Genomic DNA, 22,797 nt, shown 5'->3' with positions numbered 1-22,797 from the left:
GAATGAAGGCAGAAAATTGACCTAAGTTAATGACTCATTCTGAATTATTTTTAAATATGGTAGAGAAGTGCAATATAAGTTTGTTAAGATATAAGATGAGAAGCACTAATCTTCATGTTGCCAATAACAACACAATCCTACATGAACTTGAGAGTCTCTATTGGTCTAAAGACAAAATCCAGATCATTTTATCTTCTCACATAACTAACACATCCTGGCCTTGATTTTTCAGCTTTGAAGGAAAGACAGACTTTTCATCAGGAAAAGCCTTTGTATTGCTAAAGGTCCAACTGGAAAAGTCAGATTAATATTTTCTCCTTTTTTACACTCTTTTCTGTACTAATGGTGTAAGAACTTAAGACTTTATCTGGTTCAGAGATCACTTTTTTAATAAATAATTTCAATCTGTAACAATTGAGATCTTCCCAGCTAAGGTGAATTCCTAACAACTGTGTAGGTGTTACACATATCCCTTATACCAGTAAAATCTACTTTATCTCATTTAATACTGGCCCCCTCCTGGAGAATAATTAGAGTTTCCCAGTCTTATAGAAGTGTTTTATAGTTGAATCTGTTCTCTTGTCATGATATAAAAATTATTTTTATAATGTTGGAGTTATTTCAATTCCTATTATTTCAGTTCCTATTAACCCTTTGCCAACTGTGATTTTTTTCCTCCTCTTTCTCTTATTATACTATGGAAGACAGCAGTTAAGTCTTTGTAAATCTCATTTAGTTAATATGAGTTCTGTCCTGCTTTCTTGCAATGAGACTCTCTCTCAGAATTTCTAATTTTTTTTAATGATGAATACATCTTCTTTTCTACTAATCCTGTTTATTTTGGGATGTTACAAGAATTTGAATGTGTATCGCTTCTCAAAATATCAACAGAAATGCATTACTGTTAGGTTGGAATTAGAAAATGAGGGTATTGTGGTATATTTATGTCATAAAAACCAAATAAACAAATAATAAGCATCACACACTCCTGCATAGACTAATGCTATGGTTACTGGAGTAAGTGCACAAGTTCTTGTCCTCTCTCTTACTCTCCTGTCACATGATGTATTTCACCAACAGATGATGCCCTTAACAGTTGCCCATACTTTGATATTTGGCTGCCTACAGTGTATAACTGTGAGCCATTATGTCTTTCTAATCATAAGTTATCTTCTCTAAACTAACTACTCATTTACAATAGCACAAATGGTTACGACAGAAACTGGAATGTAAAAGTAGAGCAGTGGTGTAACAAATAATTGAACCTTTAGAAGAATGTCTAAGATAGCTGATGAGAAGAAGCATAAGAACTTTGGAGGAGGCTAGGAAACGCCAATATAATCAAGAATGATAAGGCAGGTAAAGTTTAAGAAGGAGAAATCTGGATAGAACGTCTAAAACTTCAGAGAGGTTAGTGAAGTAGTATGTTCTAAATAGTGGTAGAAATGTGGAAAATAAAGGTAGCTCTAGTGAGCCGCTGGTGGAAATTAAAAATAAAATATTGGAAACTGGAAAGAAGGCAATTCTTCTTATAAAGGGGGAAAATTTGTCCAAATTTTGTCCATGTCTAAAGACTTTGTGGTAAACAGAATTTAAAAAATAATGCATTGAGAACAACTCAGAGCTTGTGCTTCATGAAGGAAGTCAATCTTAGAAGAGTAGAGTGTGATCTTATTTCTATGAATTAATGAGAAAAGGGAAATTTACAGATAATGAGAATGAAGAAGTACTATAAACAGCCATAGGTTATCTACCACTTTAGAGTTGTTGAAAGAATATAAAATTAGATATTTTTTCAAATGTGGTGACATTTCAGAATTTCTAAAACCACTTCAGATAGATAAATAAATGCTATTGTCTGTAAATAGCATACCAATTAAACTGCTATATTTACTTAGGGAAGGTCAAGGTTGTATGGAAACACACAAAGAATGAAAAATGTTATTAATCAAGATGCATTGTACTTAATTATTTGTTGAATGGTAACCCCCTTTTACAATTACTTAACAAAAATAAAAATACATACATGGAAGAAATGAAATTGTCCAAAAAGAAATATACTCTTTACCAGACTTATGTAACTGTAACCCTTATGTATATCACCTTTATAATAACAGTAAAAATAAGGAGGTAACATAGGTAAAAACGAAATGCAATTTTCCTGTCAAACAGGGTCACTTAACTTGATAATGTTAAGATTTATTTGCTATACCTGTCATGTCTACCTCTAAGAAATTCAAAATAGACTGAAGTAGACATCAGTGTTGCTGGATATTTTTTTAATTGATAAGTTTTTTTTTGTGTGAAAATACCGTACAGAAGGGTTACAATTACATGATCAAGGTAATGAGTACATTTTTTATCATGCATTGTTGCCTTGTCCTTTGTTTCCCCTTACCATCCCTGCTTCGACACTCCCCTTCCCCAGCCCAGTCCCTTCTCCCCTCTCCCCCCGCCAAAGTTGTAAAGTTCATTTTTCAACTTAATATCTTATACATCTCATTGTTGCAATGGGTCCACCTGTATCCCTATTTAAACAATTTGTTTTGCCCTTCCTCTCCTCAAATTATACCAACGTCAAATATGGGGAAATAACATACAAATCAACAAAGAAATATCTTATGAATATGTTAGACACAATAGTAAGAAAAAAAAACCATTTGAGTGCTTATGTTGGGGTTCATTTCCCCTAACATCAACTTATCTGACCATTTCTGCTTGTCTCAGACATACACTAGTTATTGCAAATAAGGGAAACCATGAGACCTATATTTCTTTGGGCTTGGCTTACTTCACTCAATATAATTTTGTCCAAGTCTTTCCATTTCCTAACAAATGGGGCAATGTCATTCTTTCTGATGGAGGCATAGAATTCCATTGTGTATATATACCACGTTTGATTGGTCCATTCATCTACTGAGGGGCATCTGGGTTGGTTCCATATCTTACCTATGGTAAATAATGCTTCAATAAGCATGCAGATGACTTTAACATCTCTCACTCTCATCTTCATAACATTTTTCTTCCTCTACACTGGACTTGATAACATAGTTTACTCAGTTAAGCATAAGCAAATATTAACTTTTCTGCCTTGGTAGGTTCAAGTTTGCTTAACAATTTGAATATCAAAACAAAGACTTCAGGGTTTCGGGTTTAGATATTACTCTGGTTGGTGTTATTGTTGAACTGTAACTTAGCTTACAGAAAAGAGATATTTGAAGATTATTTGAATGGTTCATTGCCTGGTCCTCATTGCTTGTGAGTCGATATGATGTACAAGATCCCTGAGTACTGAAAAGAGCTGAGGCTCTAATTTTAAAGTGTTGTATCTTTGTTGCTAAGAAGCACTACATTTAATTTCAAGCATTGTCAGTCAGAGACATCCATCAGAGGTCCATTAAACAGGAACCATTTGATGTAAGCTTTGTGGGTGACAGAGCCTATGTTTCTAGCACTAGCTGAAAAAACTAAAGCCACAAACAAACTCTTAAAAAATCACACAACAAAGCCTTACAGATTAATGAGACATACAAACATAAACAGACTTCATAGCCTGTTTTACTAGTTGTGATTTTTATTAACTATGCCATTAAATTTGAAAGCAAGCCAGTAGACCCTCTTAGTCCCTCTATCGGTCTCTGAATTAAATGAAGATACATTTAGCTGTAAATTCTGAGAACCTTCCAATTTGGGGTGCGGGAGGGAAGAAGTGATGTTCTTATCCCTTGATATTTCCACTACTGTTTCCCTTATAAAAACCCAAAGAGATTTTGAAAAAAAAACAGACCCCAGGTAGGGTAATGTTGCATTTCAATACCTTTTTATCTTTTGTGTATTCAGAAATATTAGAAATCAAATACTTCTAAGCACGTTTTGTCCTCTACTCCCACAATGGTATTTTAAACTGTTTTGTGGTTTCTAAAGGAGGTAATGTTTGGTGCTTCCTGCAATAGCCTGAGGCTACAAATGCTCTGAGTCCACCGAGTTTATTCTCCACAATTGTTCAGGCAGCCTGCATGAAGCCATTTTGCCTCTCACATCCAGATTCAAGCTGAATACATTCATTTCATTTGTAATAGCACGTTGAATACTGAATGTACCATAGGCTGATCTTAATTTGGTTGAAAGCAAGGACTCCAATAAGTCTTTCCAAAAGATTGGACCCCCACAATCAAAATCTAGGCAGAAATAAAGAATAATGACAAGATCAATTCCTACCTGTCATCCCACTATGGACTATGGATATTATTGATTACGTATTATTCTAGGTCTAACTGTCACCAAAATGATAAACAAATTATCTATCGAGAGTCACTTTTAGCTATTTATAAAATGAGCATTAAGAGTATTTCTTTGGATTTTTAATCACCTATACATCACATCACGTAGGATTGCATTTCCATGTTAGAATAAACATGCAAGTTAGAATTATAATGGCTATCCTTGCCAAAGGTTTGCCTATTTTGGTCCCAGCAAAGATAATAAGAAAGAAAATTACGAGATGCCAAATATGGCATCTAAATTCTCATATTAGGTCTTGTACCAAATTTAGCAGGTTTATTTATTCAGACAAACCCAAATCACATCATTTGAGCAAGTTCAGTGAGATTGTTTCTTTTGGAAACTTGGAATTAAGTTGGGACAAATTGCTGGGACAGAGGACAAAATGAATGGGACTATTATTAAATCCTGTTACTTACTAACGTTTCCATTTGTGCCAGAATAAGAATGGAAGTAGGGATGCTAGAAAACCTAAAAGAGGTACAGAGAAGACTAGGCAGAGTTTTAGACCTCTAATGAGTTTAAGTCCTGTCATTTGGGAGACTGCTGCACTAGAATGACATTAGATATTCTAGTGTGTGAGTCTCTTTTATATTGGCTTGACTTCTGTTAGTTGCCAGCCACGAATCAGACTAACTAACTAACCCTCACCATAACCCTAACACTCACCCTGACCCTAACCCTCACCTCACCCTAACCCTCACCCTCACCCTAACCCTAAACCTCACGCTCACACTAACTCTCATCCTAAACCTTACACTCACCCTCACCCTAACCCTCACAGTAACCCAAACCTATACCCTAACTCTAACCCTTACATTCACCTTCACCCTCAGCCTCACCCTCAGCATAACACTAACCCTAATTCTAATCCTAACCCTAAACCTCACCCTCACCCTAACCCTTAACCTAACCCTAAACCTCAACCTCACCCTCACCCTCACACTCACCCTCACTCTAAACCTCACCCTCACCGTCACACTAACCCTAACCATAACCCTAACACTCACCCAAACCCTAACCCTCACCCGAACCCTAACAATAACCCTCACCCTAACCCTAACCCTATCCCTCACCCTCACCCTCACCTAACCCTCACCCTGACCCTCACCCTAAAACTCACACTAACCCTAACCCTCACCCTCACCCTAATCCTAACACTAACCCTAACCCTAATCCTTACCTAACCAAAAACCTCACCATCACGGTCACCCTCAGCCTAATCGTAAACCTAACCCTAAACTTAACCCTAAACCTCACCTTCACCCTCACCCTAACCCTAACACTAACACTATACCTAACCCTCACCCTCACACTGAACCTCACCCTAAACCTAACCCTAACCCTAAAAATAACCATAACCCTAACCCTATCCCTAACCTTCACACTAAACCTAACCCTCACACTAAATCTAACCGTACCCTTCACCCTAAACCTTACCCTCACCCTAACCCTAACCCTCAGCCTAACCCTAACCCTAAACCTCACGCTCACCTTAGCCCTCACCCTAACCCTAATCTTAACCTTAATCCTCACCCTAAACCTAACCCTCACCCTCACACTAACCCTCAACCTCACCCTAATCCTAACCTTCATCCTAACCCAAACCCTCACCCTAACCCTCACCCTAAACCTAACCCTAAACCTAAACCTCACCCTAACCCTCACCCTAACCCTAACCCTCACCCTAACCCTAACCCTCATCCTCACCCTAACCCTCACCCTCACCTTAACTCTCACCCTAACCCTTACACTCACCCTCACCCTAACCCTCACCCTCAACCTAACCCTCACGCTAACCCTAACCCTAAACCTCACCCTCACCCTAACCATCTCCCTAACCCTAACCTTAACCCTCACCCTCACCCTAACCCTAATGCTCACCCTAACCCTAACCCTAAACATAAACCTCACCCTCATCCTAACACTAATGCTCACCCTCACCCTAACCCTCACCCTAACCCTTAACCTCACCCTAACCCTCACCCTAACCCTAACCCTAATCCTCACCCTAAACCTCATCCTCACCCTAACCCTAACACTCACCCTCATCCTCAACCTCATCCTAACCCTAACCCTATACCGCACGTAAATCTAACCTTCGCCCTAACCCTTACCCTAACCCTCAAACTCGCCCTAACCCACACCCTAACCCTTACCCTCACCGTCACCCTAACCCACACACTAATCCCAACCCTCAAACTAACCCTACCCCTAACCCTAACCCTCACCCACAACCTTACCCTCACCTAACACTTACCCTAACCCTAAGGCTAGCCCCAACCCTCACCTTCAACCTAACCATCACCCTAACCCTTAACCTCAACCTAACCCTAATCTTAACCCTAACCCTAACCCTCACACTAACCATAACCCTAACCCTAACCCTCAAACTAACCCTCACACTAAACCTAAAGGTTCCCCTCACCATAACCCTCACCCTCACCCTAACCCTTTCCTAACCGTAACCCTAACCCTCACCCAAAACCTCACCCTAACCCTCACCCTAACCCAAACGCTCACCCTAACCCTAAACCTACCCCTCACCCTAACACTCAACTTCACACTAACCCTCACCCTAACCTTTACCCTCACCCTCACCCTAACCTTAACCCTCACCCTAACCCTCACACTAAACCTAACCCTCACCCTCACCCTAACCCTAAACCTCACCCTAACCCTAAACCTAACCCTAATCCTAATCCTAACCCTTACGTAAACAAAACCCTCACCCTCAACCTCACCCTCACCCTAAACCTGACCCTCAACCTAGCCCTCACACTAACCGTAACCCTTATCCTAAACCTAGTGGTCAACCTCAACTTTACCGTAACCCTAACCCTAACTCTCACCCTCACCTTAACTCTCACCCTAACCCTTACCCTCACCCTCAACCTAACGCTCACACTAACCCTAACCCTAACCCTCACCCAAACCCTAACCGTCTCCCTAACCCTAATCCTAACCCTCACCCTCACAGTTGCCCTCACCCTAACCCTCACCCCAACCCTCACCCTCACACTTACCATCAACCTCAGCCTAATCCTAACCCTAAACCTAACCCTAATCCTAACCCTAACCCTCACCATCACACTTACCCTCACCCCCAGCCTAACCTTAACCCTAACCCTAATCCTAAATCTAACCCTCACCCTCACCCTAATCTCACCCTCACCCTAACGTTCACCGTCATCCTAGCCCTCACCCTAACCCTAACCCTAAACCTCATCCTCACCCTAACCCTCGCAACAACCCTAACCCTAACCCTCACCCTAACCCTAACTCTAAACCTAATCCTAACCCTCACCCTCAATCTAACCCTCACACTAATCATAACCCTCACCCTAAGCCTAACCCTAACCCTCACCCTCACCCTTACCATCTCCCTAACCCTAACCATAACCCTCACTCTCACCCTAGCCCTCACCCTAACCCTTACCCTCACCCTCAATCTAACTCTCACACTAATCCTAACCCTCACCCTAACCCTAAACCTAGCCCTCACCCTAACCCTAACCCTCACAATAACCCTAACGCTCACCCTCATCCTAACACTCATCCTAAACCTTAACTTCACCCTAACCCTCACCCTAACCCTAACCCTAACCCTAACCCTCACTCTCTCTCTAGCCCTAACCCTAACCCTCATCGGAACCCTAACCCTAACCCTAAACTTACCCCTCACCCTAAACCTCATCCTCACCCTAATGCTAACACTAACCCTCACCCTACCCCTACTCCTAACCCTAAACCTCACCCTCAACCTTACCCTCAACCTAACCCTTACCCTTACCCTAAGTCTAACCCTAATCCTCACCCTCACCCTAACCCTCAACCTAAACCTTATCCTCACCCTTACACTAACCTTAACCCTAATCCTAACCCTCACACTAACCCTAACCCTCACCATAACCCTAAGCCTATTTCTCACCTAACCCTCACCCTAACCCTCACCCTAACCCTAGCCCTCACCCGCACCCTAAACCTTACCCTCCCTAAACTTAACCCTACTCCTAATCCTAAATCTAACCCTCACCCTCACCCTAACCCTAACCCTAAACCTAAACCTAACCCTCACCCTCACCCTCACACTCACCCTAACCCTAACTCTAAACCTAAGCCTAACCCTCACCCTAACCCTAACATTAACCGTCAATCTCACGCTAACCCTAACCCTAACCCTCACCCTCACCCTAACCGTAACCTTAATCCTAAACCTAACTCTCACCCTAACCCTCACCCAAACCCTAACCCTCACCCTAACCCTCACCCTCAACCTAATCCTCACCCTTACCCTAACCCTAACACTTTCCTAACTAAAACACTCACCCTTATCCTCACCCTCACCCTCAACTTCACCCTAACCTAACCCTAACTCTTACCCTCACACTCACCCTCAATCTAAACCTAACCCTAAAAACCCTAACCCTAACCCTCACACTAAACCTAACCCTCACCCAAACCTGAAACTAACCCAAACACTAACACACGCACTCACCCTAAAGCTAACCCTCACTCTAACCCTAACCCTAACCCTTACCTAACCCTCAACTCACACTCACCCTAGCCCTCACCCTAATCCTCACCCTCCACCTAACCCTCACCCTAACCCTAACCATATACCTCATGCTCACACTAACTCTCACCCTAAACCTTACACTCACCCTCACCCAAACCATCCCACTAACCCTAACCTACACCCTAACCCTAAGCTTAACCCTCAGCCTAACCCTAACCCTCCTAAACCTCACTCTCACCCTAACCCTAACCCTCAACCTCACCCTCAACCTCACCCTCACCCTCAACCTCACCCTCACCCTAACCCTCAATTTCACCCTCACCCTAACCCTAACCCTAACCCTAACACTCACCCTAAACCTAACCCTCAACCTAATCCTAACCATAACCCTCAGCCTCACCCTCACCCCAACCCTACCTCTCAACTTAATCCTCACCCTCACCCTAATCCTGAACCTGAACCTAACCCTCACCCTGAACCTCACCCTCACACTAAAACTCACCTTAATCTTTACCCTCACCCTAACCCTAACCCTAACCCTAACCTTCACACTCCCCCTAGCCCTCCCCTAACACTAAACTTAAACCTAACCCTAAGCATAACCCTCACCCTAAAACTCACCCTAAAACTCACGCTAACCATAACCCACACTTTCACCCTAATGCTCACCCTAACCCTTACGCTCACCCTAAATCTAACCCTAACCGTAACCCTCACACTATACCTAACCCTCACCCTTAATCTAACCCTCACCCTCACCCTCACCCTTACCCTAACCCTAACCCTCAACCTAAGCCTAACCCTAATCCTAATGCTAACCCTAACCCTCACCCTCACCATAACCCTCACCCTAAACCTTACCCTCACCCTAACTCTAACCCTAACCCTAACCCTCACACTAAACCTAACACTCACCCTTACCCTAACCTTCACCCTCACCCTCACCCTAAACCTAACCCTAACCCTAACCCTAATGCTACCCCTAACCCTCACCCTCAAACTAACCCTCAACCTAACCCTTACCCTCACCCAAACCCTAATCCTAACCCAACCCTGACCCTCACTCGAAACCTAATCCTCACCCTAACCCTTACCCTACCCCTCAGTCTAACCCTCAACCTAACAATAACCCTAATCCTCGCCCTATACCTAACCCTAACAATAACCCTCACCCTAAACCTAGTCTTTGCTGTAACCTTAACCCTAACACTTAGCCTCACCTAACCCTAACCCTCACACTCACCCTACCCCTCACACTAACCCTAATGCTAACCCTAACCCTCACCCTAACACTAACCCTCACTCTAACCATTATTCTCACCCTAACCCTAACCCTCACCCTAACCCTTACCCTCACCCTAACCCTTACCCTCACCCTAACACTAATCCTAACCGTCATCCTCACCCTAACCCTAACCCTCACCCTAACCCTCACCGTAACCCTAACTCTCACCCTACCAATAATGCTACCCCTCACCCTAACCCTCATCCTAACCCTAAACCTAACCCTCACCCTAACCCTAACCCTCACCCTAGCACTAACCCTAACCCTCACCCTCACCCTCAGCCTAACACAAACCCTAACCCTCACCCTCACCCTCAGCCTAACACAAACCCTAACCCTAAACCTAAACCAAACGCTCACACTCACCCTCACTCTCAACCTAAACCTAACCCTAACACTAAACCTAAACCTCACCCTAACACTCACCCTAAGCCTAACCCTAACCATACAATTAACCCTAACCCTAACCCTAATGCTAACTCTAACCCTCACACTAAACCTAACTCTCACACTAACGCTAACCCTACCCCTCACACTAACCCTCTCCCTCACCCTAACCCTAATCCTCATCCCAACCCTAACCCTAACCCTAACCCTCACCCTCACCTTAGCCCTCAACCCCTATCCCTAATCCTAACACTAATCCTCACCCTAACCCTCACCCTCACACTCACCCTAACCCTCACTCTCACCCTCACACTCACTGTAACCCTAGCCCTAACTCTAACACTCACCTTCACCCTAACCCTCACAGTAACCCTAATACTCACCCTAACACTAACCTTAACCCTCACCCTCACCCTCAGCCCAACCCTAACTCTAACACTAATACTAACACTAATCCTCACCCTCACCCTCACCCTAACACTAATCCTAAACCTAACACTCACCCTCAACCTAACCCTCACCCTAAACCTCACCCTAACACTCACGCTAACCCTAACACTCACTCTTAACCCTAACCCTCACCCTAAACCTTGCCCTCGCCTAACCCTAATCCTCACACTCACCCTAACCCTCACCCTAACCCTAATGTGAACCCTAACCCTAACCCTCAACCTACCCCTCACTCTAACCCTCACACTCACCCTAAACCTAACACCAATCCTAACCCTAACTTTTACCTAACCAAAACCCTCACCCTCACCTTCACCCTAACCCTAACCCTAACCCTCAACCTAGCCCTCACCCTAACTCTAACCCTAATCCTAACCCTAACTGTTACCCATGCCATTATCCTAACCCTAACCCTCACGCTCACCTTAACTCTCACCCTAACATTTACCCTCACCCTCACCCTAACTAACACACTAAAACTAACCCTCACCCTAAGCCTAAATCTAACACTCACCCTCACCCTCACCCTAACACTAACCTTAACCCTAACACTCACCCTAACCCTCACCCTAACCCTAACTATAACCCTAACCCTCAACTCACCCTAACCCTCACCGTCACCCTAAGCCTCACTCTAAACCTAACCCTCACCCACACCCTAATCCTCACCCTCAAGGGAAACTTCGCCCTCACCCTAAACTTCACCGTTAACTTCCCCTCACCCTAACCCTAACCCGAAACCTAACCCTCACCCTCACCCTAACACTAAGACTCACCCAAAAACTAACCCTCACCCTCACCCTCAACCAAATCCTAACCCTAACCCTAACCCTAACCCTCACCCTAACCCTATGCTCACCCTAACACTTACCCTCACCCTAACCCTAACCCTAACCCTTACCCAAACCCTCACGCTAAAATTCTCGCTAAGCCTATCCCTCACTCTCACCCTAACCTTCACCCTAACCCTTACCTTCACCCGAATCCTAACCCTAACCCAAACCCTAAACCTCACACTAAACCGAACCCTCACCCTGACCCTAACCCTAACCTTCACCCTAACCCTCAACCTAACCCTAACCCTTACCCTAACACTCACCCTCACGTTAACACTAACCTTCACCCTCACCCTCAGCCTAAACCTAACCCAAACTCTAACCCTAACCCTATGCCTCACCCTCACCCTCAACCTCACCCTAACCCTAACCCTAACCCTCATCCTCAACCTCAGCCTAAATCTTACCCAAACACTAATCCTAACCCTATGACTTACCCTCACCATAACCCCAACCCTAACTCTCACCCTCACCCTAATCCTAAACCTAACCCTCACCCTAAACCTATCCTTAACCCTAACCCTAACCCTAATCCTAACCCAAACCCTCACCCTAACCTTAACCCTAACCTTCACCTTAACCCTAACCCTCACCCTCACCCTAACCCTTACCCTCAACCTCACCCTAAACTTCATCCTAAACCTAAGCCTAACCCTCAACCTAACCCTCACCCTAACCCTTACCCTCACCCTAATCCTAACCCTAAACATCAACCTCACACTAATCCGAACCCTAATCCTAACTCTAACCCTCATACTAACCCTAACGCTCACACTTACACTAAACCCACCCCTCACCCTAAACCTCTCCCTCACTCTAACCCTCCCCCTAACCCTTACCCTCACCCTCACACTATCCTTAACCCTCACCCTAACCCTCAATCTAAATCTAACCCTCACCCTAACCCTAACCCTCAATCTAAATCTAACCCTCACCCTAACCCTAACCCTAACCCTAACCCTCACCCTAAAGCTCACCCTAACCCTTACCCTCACCCTCACCCTAACCCTCACATTAACCCTAAACCTCACCCTAACCATACCCTAAACCTCGCCCTCACCCTCACAATCACCCTCAGCCTAACCCTCAAAGTAAACCTAAACATAACCCTCACCCTAACCCTAACCCTAACCCTCACGCTAAACCTAAACCTCACCCTCACGCTCAGCCTAACCCTAATCCAAACCATAATGCTAAACCTAAATCTCACCCTCAACCTCACCTTCACCCTTACCCTAACCCCAACCCTAACCCTCACCCTCACCCTCACCCTAACCCTAAACCTAACCCTAACCCTCACCTAACTCTAAACCTCACCCAAAACCTAACCCTAACACTCAGCCTCCCCTCAACCTAACCCTAACCCTCACCCTCACCCTAAGCCTAACCAGCACCATAACCCTAACTCTCACCCTAACCATTACCCTAACCCTAAACCTAACCCTAACCCTCACCCTATCCTTAACCCTCACCCTAATCCTAAATCTCACCCTCACCCTCACACTAACCCTATCCCTAACCCTAACGCTCACCCTAACCCTCACCCTCACCCTAACCATAAACCTACCCCTCAACCTAATCCTCACCCTCACGCTAACCCTCACCGTAACCCTTACCCACACCCTCAACCTAACCTTAACCCTCACCCTAACCCTCCCAATAAACCTAACCCTCATACTAACCCTAACCCTCAATCTACTCCTTACCCTAACCCTCACCTTAACCCTAACCCTAACCCTAATCCTAACCCTAAACCTTACCTAACCAAAACCCTCACCCTCAACCTCACCCGCACCCTAACCGACACCATCAACCTAGCCCAAACTCTAACCCTAACCCTAACCCTTAATCTAACCCTCACCCTCACCCTCACCCTCACACTAACCCTCACACTAACCCTAACTCTCACCCTAACCCTAACTCTAACCCTCACCCTCACCCTAAGCCTAACCCTAACCCTAACCCTTACCCTCACCTTAACTCTCACCCTCACCCTAATGGTCACCCTAACCTTAAACCTCACCCTTAACCTCACCCTCGACCTAACCCTAACCCTCACCCTAACGCTCATCGTCATCCTAACCCTCAACCTAACCCTAGTCCTTACTCTCACCCTCACCCTAATCCTCACCCTAACCCTAAACCTCACCCTCACCCTCACCCCAAACCTAGCCCTAACCCTAACCCTCACACTCACACTAACCCTAACCCTAACCCTCACCTTCACCCTAACCCTAACCCTAATCCTAAACCTAACTCTCACCCTAACCCTCACCCAAACCCTAACCCTCACCCTAACCCTCACCCTCAACCTAATCCTCACCCTTACCCTAACCCTAACACTTTCCTAACTAAAACACTCACCCTTACCCTCACCCTCACCCTCAACCTCACCCTAACCTAACCCTAACTCTAACCCTCACACTCACCCTCAACCTCAACCTAACCCTAAAAATAACCCTAACCCTAACCCTCACACTAAACCTAACCCTCACCCAAACCTGAAACCTAACCCAAACACTAACACACGCACTCACCTTAAAGGTAACCCTCACTCTAACCCTAACCCTAACCCTTACCCTAACCCTCAACTCACACTCACCCTAGCCCTCACCCTAATCCTCACCCTCCACCTAACCCTCACCCTAACCCTAACCATAAACCTCACTCTCACACTAACTCTCACCCTAAACCTTACACTCACCCTCACCTAAACCATCCCACTAACCCTAACCTACACCCTAACACTAAGCATAACCCTCAGCCTAACCCTCACCCTCACCCTCAGCCTAACACTAAACCTAACCATAATCCTAACCCTAACCCTCACTCTCATTCTCACCCTAAACCTAAACCTAACCCTAACCCTCAACCTCACGCTCAACCTCACCCTCACCCTCAACCTCACCCTCAACCTAACCCTCACTTTCACCCTCACCCTAACCCTAACCCTAACACTAACACTCACCCTAAACCTAACCCTCAACCTAATACTAACCATAACCCTCAGCCTCACACCAACCCTAAACCTAACCCTCAACCTAATCCTAACCATAACCCTCAGCCTCACCCTCACCCCAACCCTACCTCTCAAATTAATCCTCACCCTCACCCTAATCCTGAACCCGACCCTAACCCTCACCCTGAACCTCACCCTCACACTGAAACTCACCTTAACCTTTACCCTCACCCTAACCCTAACCCTTACCCTAACCCTAACCTTCACACTCCCCCTAGCCCTCCCCCTAACCCTAAACTTAACCCTAACCCTAAACTTAATCCTCACCCTAACACTCACCCTAACACTAACCCTAACCCTTAACCTCACCCTCACCCTAACCTCAACCGTCACACTAACCATCACACTAAACCTATCCCTCACTTTAAGCCTAAACATAAACCTAACCAAAACTCTCACCATAACCCTAACCCTAATCCTAACCCTAACACTTACCTAAATAAACCCTTACCTAACCCTCACTCTCACCCTAACCCTCATCATCAACCTAGACCTCAACCTAACCCTAACCCTAATCCTAACCCTAACCTTCAACCTCAACCTTACCCTAACCCTAACCGTAACACTCACCCTCACCTTAACTTTCAACCTAACCATTACCCTCACCCTCACCCTAACCCTCACACTAACAATAATCCTCACACTAACCCTAACTCTAACCCTCACCCTCATCCTCAGCCTAACCATGACCCTAACCATCAGCCTCACCCTAAACCTCACCCTCACCCTAAACCTCACGCTAACCCTAAACCTCACCCTCACCCTTACCCTCACACTAACCCTAACCCTCACCCTCACCCTAACCCTCACCCTCATCCTAACCCTCACCCTAAACCTAACCCTATCCCTCACCCTCACTCTAACCGTCTCCCTAACCCTAACCCTAACCCTCACCCTAGCCCTCACTCTAACCCTAACCCTAACTGTAAACCTCACCCTCACGCTAACCCTAATGCTCACCCTCAACCTAACCCTCACCCTAACCCTTAGCCTCACACTAAACCTAACCCTCACCCTCACGCAAACACTCACCCTAACCCTTAATCTCACCTTAACCCTCATCCTGACCCTAACCTTAACCCTAACGCTTACCCTAACCTTCACCCTCACACTATCCCTAACCCTAACCCTCATCCTAACCTTAACCCTAAACCAAAACCTCACCCTAACCCTCAATTTCACCCTAACCCTATCCCTAACACTCACCCTAACCCTACTCCTAACCCTATCCCTCACCCTCACCCTTAGCCTCAACCTAAACCTTATCCGAACCCTAACACTAACCCTAAACATCACCCTCACACTAACCCTAACCTTAACCATAATCCTAACCCTCACCCTACCCCTAACCCTAACCCTAGGCTAACCCTAACCCTCACCCTAAACCTTACCCTCACCCAAATCCTCACCCTAACCCTAAACCTAACATGTTCCGAACTAAAACACTCACCCTCACCCTCACCCTCATCCTAACCCTCACCCTCACCCTAGGCTTCACTCTAACCCTAACCCTAAACCTAACCCTCACCCTCAACCTCAGCCTAACCCTCACCTTAACCCTAACCCTAAACCTAACCCTAACCCTCACCCTCACTCTCACCCTCACCCAAACGCATCCCTAACTCCAACCCTCACCCTCACCCTAAACCTAACACTAAAAATAACCCTAACCCTAACCCTCACACTAAACCTAACCCTCACCTTACCATAACACTAACTGACACCCTAACACTCACACTCAACCTAACCCTAACCCTCAACCTAACCCTAAAACTAATCCTAACACTAACCCTCACCCTCACACTAGCCCTCACACTAACCCAAATCCTAAGCCTAATCTTCACCCTAACCCTAACCCTCACCCTCACCCTAAACCTCACCCTCAACCTAACCTTCACCATAAGCCTAACCCTAAACCTCACGCTCACACTAACTCTCACCCTAACTCATACACTCACCCTCACACTAACCCTAACACTAACCGTAACCTACACCCTAACCCTAACCCTCACCCTCAAGCTCACCCTCAGCCTCACGTTCACCCTCACCCTAACCCTCACTCTAACCCTAACCCTCACCCTAACCCTAACCCTAAGCCTAACACTCACACAAACCTAACCCTCACCCTAAACCTAAACCTAACCCTCACCCTCACACTCACCCCAAAAGTAACCCTCACCCTCTCCCTCACACTAAACCTCTCCCTCACCCTAACCCTCACCCTAACACTAACCCTAACCCTCACCCTAAACCTAACCCTCACCCTAACACTAACCCTAACCCTCACACTCACCCTCACCCTCAGCCTAACCCATACCCTAACAGTAAACATAACCCTCACCCTCACCCTCACCCTCACCCTAAACCTAACCCTAACCCTACAAATAACCCTAACCCTAACCCTAACCTTATCCCTCACACTAAACCTAACCCTCACACTAACCCTAACCGTACCCCACACCCTAACACTCACCCTAACCCTAACCCTAACCCTAACTCTCACCCTCACCTTAGCCCTCACCCTCACCCTAACACTAAACCTAACCCTAAACCTCACCTTCACCCTAACCCTCATACTTACCCTAACCTTCACCCTAACCCTAACCCTAACACTCACCCTCAAGCTCACCCTAAGTCTAAGCCTAACCCTAACCCTAATCCTAAACCTAAAACTCATCCTCACGATCACCCTAAACCTAACCCTAACCTTCACCCACATAATCACCCTCACCTTAAACCTAAAACTCACCCTCACCCTAACCCTAACCCTAAACCTCACCATTACCCTAACCCTAACCCTAACCCTCATGCTAACCCTAACCCTAACCCTCACTCTAACCCTCACAGTAAAGCTTACCCTCACCCTAACCCTAACACTCAACCTCACCCTAATTCTCACCCTCACCTTAACTCTCACCCTAACCCTTACCATCACCCTTACCCTAACCCTCACAGTAACCCTAACCCTCACCCTAAACCTAAAACTAAACCTCACCCTCACCCTAACCCTAATGCTCACCCTCACCATAAACCTCACCCTAACCCGTACCCTCACACTATCCCTAACCCTCACACTAACACTCACCCTAACACTTAACCTCACCCTAACCCTCACCCTAACCCTCACCCTAACCCTCACCCTAACCTTCACCCTAAACCCAACCTCAGCTTAACCATCACCCTCACCCTAACCCTAAACCTAATGCTAACCTTCACCCTCATCTTCACCCTAACTGTAACTATAAGCCTAACCCTAACCCTAAACCTAACTCTAAAACTCAACCTAACCCTAATCCTAACCCTAAATATCACCTTCACCCTCACCCTCATTCTAACCCTCACCCTCACTCTGACCCTCACCATCACACTAAACCTCACCCTAACCCTAACCCTCATCCTATCCCTAACCCTCTCCCTCACTTTCACCCTCACCCTCAGCCTAACCCTAACCCTAATCCTAACCCTAAACCTCACCCTCAACCGAATACTCACCCTAACACTTATCCTCACACTAATCCTAACTCTAACCCTAACCCTTACCCTCACAGTAACCTTAACCCTCACCCTAACCCTAAACCTACCCGTCACCCTAACCCTCACCCTAAACCTAACCCTAAGCCTAACCCTTTCCCTAACGCTAAACCTAACAGTAACCCTCACCCTCATACTAAACATCACTCTAACGCTAACCCTCACCCTAATCATAACCCTAACCCTCACACTAACCCTACACCTCAACCTAACTATCACCCTCCCCTAACCCTCACACTAACCCTAACCCTCACCCTAACCCTAACCCTCACCCTCACTTTCACCCTCACCCTCAGCCTAACCCTAAACCTAACCCTAATCTTAAACCTAACCCTAACCCTCACCCTAAACCTAACCCTAAACCTCGCCCTCAACCTCACCCTCACCCGCACCCTCAACCTAACAATCACCCTCACACTCACCCTCACACTAACCCTCAACCTCACCTATAAATCAACCTAACCCTAACCCTCACCCTAACCCTAAGACTAACCCACACCCTCATCCTAACCCACACCCTACACCTTATCCTCACACTAACCCTAACCCTATCCCTAACCCACACCCTAACCCTATCCCGACATCTCAACCTAACTCTCACCCTAATCCTAACCCTAACCAAACACTCACCCTAACCCTAACCCTAAACCTAACCCTCACCCTCACCCTAAACCTCACCATCACCCTAACACTCAACCTCAACCTAACCCTCACCCTCAAAATAAACATCACCCTTACCCTAACTCTCACCCTAACACTAACCCTAACCCTAGCCCTCACCCTAATCCTAACCCTAACCCTAACCCTCACCCTAACCCTCACCCTCACCCTAACCCTCACCCTAACACTTATCCTAACCCTATCCCCAATTTTAACCCTAACCCTCACACTAACCCTAACCCTCACCCTAACTTTAACATTACCACTCACCCTACCACTCACCCTAACCCTAATCCTAACCCTAACCCTCATCTTAAACCAAACCCTAACCCTAACCCTCACCCTAACCCTCACTCACACCCTAACCCCCTCACCCTCACCCGAAAGCTAACACTTACCCTAAGCCTCACCCTCACCCTAAACATCACCCTAAACCTAACCCTTACCCTAACTCTAACACTAACCTCCACCTTAACCCTAACCTCACACTAACCCTCACCCTCAACCTAATCAACACCCTAACAATAACCCTAACCATTCCCTAACCGAAAACCTCACCCTCACCCTAAACCTCACCCTCACCCTAGCACTCACCCAAACCCTAAACCTAACACTAAGCCTCACCCTCACCCTCAACCTCAACCTGAGCCTAACCCTAACCCTAACCCTAATCCTAACCCTAACCCTCACCCTCACCCTAACCCTAACCATAACCCTAAAAATAATCCAAAACCTAACCCTAACCCTAATCCTCACCCTCACCCTCACCTTCACCCTAACCCTAAACCTAACCCTAAACCTAACCCTAAACCTAACCCTAACCCTAATCCTAAACCTAACTCTCACCCAAACCCTAACCCTAACCCTAACCCTAAAACTCACCATATTCCTAATCCTAATCCTAACACTAACCCTCAACTTCACCCTCACCCTAACTGTCACCCTCACCCTCACCCTCACCCTAACGCTCACACTAACCCTAACCCTCACCCTAACCCTAACCCTAACCCTCACCCTCACCCTCACCCTCACTCTCAGCCTAACCCTAACACTAACCCTAATCCTAACCCTAACCCTCACCCTGACCCTAACCCTAACACTCACCGTCACTCTCACCCTCACCCTAAACATCACCCTAAACCTCAACCTCACCCTAATTCGAAACCTAACCCTCACCCTCACCCTAACTCTCACCCTGACCCTAACGATAACCCTAACCCTCACCCTCATCCTAACCATCACCCTAACCTTTATCCTCACAATTACCCTACCCCTAATCCTAACCCTAACCTTCACACTAACCCTAACCCTCACCCTAAACCTAACCCTACCCCTCAACCTAACCCTCACCCTAGACCTAACCCTAACACTCACCGTAACCCTAACCATAACCTCACACTCACCCTAATCCTCATCTTCACCCTAAGCCTCACTCTAACCCTATCCCTAATGGTAACCCTAAACCACAACCTTACGCTCACCTTCACACCAACCCTCAAACTCACCCGAACCCTCACCCCCACCCTACCCCTCAGCCTCAACCTAAACATAACCCTAACCCTAACCCTCACTCTAACCCTAACCCTAACCCTCACCCTAACCCTAAACCACAACCTAACCCTCATCCCCACCCTAATCCTCACCCTATCACTAAACCTAACCCTTTCATAACCGAAACCCTCACCCTCACCCTCACCCTCACCCTAACCCTCACCCTCATCCTATCCCTCACCCTCACCCTAAACCACACCCTAACCCTAACCCTGCCCCTCACCCTAACCCTCACCCTAACCCTAACCCTCAAACTAAACCTAAGCCTAACTCTAACACTAACCCTCACCCTAAACCTAACCATAAACCTCACCCTCACCGTAACCCTCCCAGTCCCCCTAAACCTCACCCTAACCCTAATGCTCACCCACACCCTAACCCTCACCCTCACTCTCACCCTCAACCTCACCAGAACCCTCACCCTCACCCTAACCCGAACCCTCACAATAACATCACCCTAACCCAAACACTCCCTTGTAACCCTAACCCTAACCCTCACCCTAACCCTAAACCTCACCCTCACCTTCACCCTCACCCTCTTCCTTATCCTCACCCTAACCCTAACACTCACCTAACCAAAACCCTCACAATCACCCTAACCCTAGCCCTCACCTTCACCGTAAACCTAACCCTAACCCTCCCTCTCATCCTCAACCTCACCCTAACCCTAACCCTACCCCTCACCCTAACCCTCACCCTCACCCTAACCCTCAAACTAACCCTAACACTAACACTAACACTAACCCTCACCCTAAACCTAACCCTAAACCTCACCCTCACCATAACCCTCCCGGTCACCCTTACCCTCACCCTAACCCGAATGCTCACCCACACCCTAACCCTCACCCTCACTCTCACCCTCAACCTCACAGAAACCCTCACCCTCACCCTAACCCGAACCCTCACCCTAAGCCTCAGCCTCACCCTCTTCCTAATCCTCACCCTAACCCTAACACTTACCTAACCAAAACCCTCACAATGTCCCTAACCCTAGCCCTCACCCTCACTGTAACCCTAACCCTAACCCTCCCTCTCATCCTCACCCTCACCCTAACCCTAACCCTCACCCTAACCCTTACCCTCACCCTAACACTAACCCTAACCCTAATCCTAAACCTCAGAGTAAACCTAACCTTCACACTAACCCTAACACTACACCTCAGCCTAACCCTCACCCTAACCCTAACCCCCTAACCCTAATCCTCATCCTATCCCTAACCCTAACTCGATCCCGAACCCTAACTCTAACTTTCACTCTAACCCTAATGCTAACCCTAACCTTCACCCTTACCCTAACCCTCACCCTAACCCTTACCCTCACCATAAACATATCCCTCACCCTCATCCTAACCCTCACCCTAACTCAAACCCTAACCCTAACCCTAAACTTCACCCTAACCCTCACCCTAACACTAACCCAAACCCTCACTCTAACACTAACCCTAACCCTAACCCTCACCCTCACCCTAACCCTCATCCAAAACCTTACCCTCACCCTAACCCTACCCCTACCCCTAACCCTAACCCTCAAATTAACACTCACCCTCACCCTAAACATCACCCTAACCCGAACCCGAACCCTAACCCTAACTGTCACCCTAACATTAACCCTCACCCCAAACATCAACCTCACCCTAATCCTCAACCTAACCCTAACCATAACCCTTAACTAATCGAAACACTCATCCTCACTCTCACCCTCATCCTAGCCCTCACCCTAACCCTAACCCTAACAGTCAACCTCACCTTCACCCTCAAACTCACCCTGAGCCTAACAATAACCCTAACCCTAAACCTAACACTAACCCTCACCCTCACCCTCACCCTCACCCTCAAACTAACCCTCACATTAACACTAATGCTAACACTTAACCTCACTCTCACTCTAACCCTCACCCTAACCCTTATCCTCACACTACCCCTAACACTAACACTAACCCTACCCCTAAGCCGAATGCGAACCCTCACCCTAATCTTAACTCTAACACTAACCCAAACCTAACCCGCACACTAACCCTCAACCTCAATCTTATCCTCACCCTAACCCTAACCCTAATCCTAACCTAACCGAAATCCTCATCCTCAGTCTCACCCTAACCTTCACAATCACCCTAGCCCTCACCCTAACCCTAACCCTAACCCTCACCCTGACCCTCACCCTCACCCTCAGGCTAAAAAAAAAACTAACCCTAATCCTAACACTAACCCTCATCTGCCCCATCCCCCTCAACCTCCCCCTAACCCTCAACTTAAACCTAACGCTAACCCTAACCCTCAC

This window comes from Dipodomys spectabilis, unplaced genomic scaffold, assembly GCF_019054845.1.
Source record: "Dipodomys spectabilis isolate Male_0828 unplaced genomic scaffold, ASM1905484v1 ptg000449l, whole genome shotgun sequence".
NCBI classification, from domain to species: Eukaryota; Metazoa; Chordata; class Mammalia; order Rodentia; family Heteromyidae; genus Dipodomys; species Dipodomys spectabilis.
This window is presented reverse-complemented; position numbering follows the sequence as displayed.